Source organism: Chiloscyllium plagiosum, unplaced genomic scaffold, assembly GCF_037043375.1.
Source record: "Chiloscyllium plagiosum isolate Xiang-an unplaced genomic scaffold, Cpla_swu_hap1 HiC_scaffold_24, whole genome shotgun sequence".
NCBI lineage: Eukaryota > Metazoa > Chordata > Chondrichthyes > Orectolobiformes > Hemiscylliidae > Chiloscyllium > Chiloscyllium plagiosum.
The window spans coordinates 73,075,682-73,077,251 of record NW_028270162.1 but is presented as its reverse complement, the minus strand read 5'-3'; the positions used below and the strand labels follow the sequence as shown (position 1 = coordinate 73,077,251).

The 1,570-nt window shown below is 39.9% G+C and overlaps 1 non-coding gene across 1 annotated transcript; it reads right to left on the bottom strand.

The window, feature by feature from the left end:
* Nucleotides 1-700: 700 nt before the first annotated feature.
* On the bottom strand, nucleotides 701-782 carry trnas-uga (transfer RNA serine (anticodon UGA)). The gene has a single exon. It is a non-coding gene; the product is annotated as a tRNA-Ser (tRNA).
* Nucleotides 783-1,570: the final 788 nt, after the last annotated feature.

Below are 1,570 nucleotides of genomic sequence, written 5' to 3'. Positions count from 1 at the left end.
CTCCGCACCAACTGCTCCAACGAAGGCCGTGGATAAGATCCACATCGATTATTTTGGTCAATTTTAGCCTCAACAACAACCTATTGTTCTGAACAATGCTACACCACAAGCAGAGGGCTAAATCGTTAATTTTCAATTTCAGTTCTTAATGCACAGTTTCTTACGAATGTGGACAGCAGAAGACCGTAAACATTCCATTTCTAATATTTCCAGAAAATTCTATTCCGCTGATATCGCCTTGCCTTTTCACATCGCAAGCCAGGAACCTGGATCAGTCGAGTTCCTTTCCACACATGGAGTTGCTTTTTTCTAATTCATTGACTGCTGATATAATAGATTATTGGCCTTGAGAGTCAGCTGCAAATTAGGTTGAACTTTCTCAGCTTGATTTTCAACTGATCCTAAAAAAAAATTCATCACTTGCAGGTAAATGTATTGCATTGCTTCTTGTTTTGCTGAATTCCATCCCCCGAACATCCAAATTTCACGATAGTTCGACAAATGTGTTGAAACTGATTCGTGTTGGAAGTTGGTGGCTTTTTGTGTCTCGACATATAATTTATTCAATTAGATGACTGGGTCAGTCTTGAAATTACTTCGGATTCTTCAGAGTTGAAAATTTACTTTCGATTGAATGCAAAGCTCAAGCTCCACGAAATCCAAATCCTGCAAAGGAATTAATGACTTTTAAAAGATTCGACGCTGTGAACAGGAATCGAACCTGCGCAGGGAGACCCCACTGGATTTCAAATCCAACGCCTTAACCTCTCGGCCATCACAGCTGCGGCAAAATTGTCAATATTCACAGTAAAACAACTGAATTCATTTGTTGGAAGAACAAATTTTCAAGACCCAAAGATTTCGCCAAATCCTTTGCAGTGACCCAGAGAACGTTACCTTTGCAGATTGACAGGCTTTCATCGCAAACTAGATTCTGACACAGCTGAAGTTGTGGGAATGATTCTTCGTCGAATTATAGAGTCACGGATGTACACCACACGAAGAGAGGATCATTGTCTCACTGCATCCGATCGATTTTGACTCAATTGTTCATCGTCTGGTGCCAAATTAAATATGCTGTTGTGTTTTAATATTCATCGAAATATGGTATTAGAAAAATTGATGCTAAGTCCATAAACACTAGCTACATTCGTAAAAAAATATCAGAATTAGAAAGAATGCAGAACCAATTTACAGGAATGGATCCAGCAACTAATCGTTTGTTCTGACATCAGGTAATGAACTTGTGAGCACAAGAGAGGAAGATTAACCGAAGATTTGGAACTTGAAATCGTCTTGACGGAATTATTTGCAAAGTTTTTGCGGTTGTTCTCGAGTCATCAAGTCGTTGAACAATACAACACGGAAAGTGGCCCTTTTTTCCAACTTGACCATGGTGGACAGATATCCTAAATTAATAGGTCCCATTTGCCAACATTTGGCCCACATCCCTCTAAACCTTGTTACTCATATATCCATCCAGATGCCAGTCAATGTTACAGTTGTACCAGTCTCCACCAATTTCTCTGGCAGCGCATTCTGGACACGTCTGAAAAAGTTGCCCCTGACG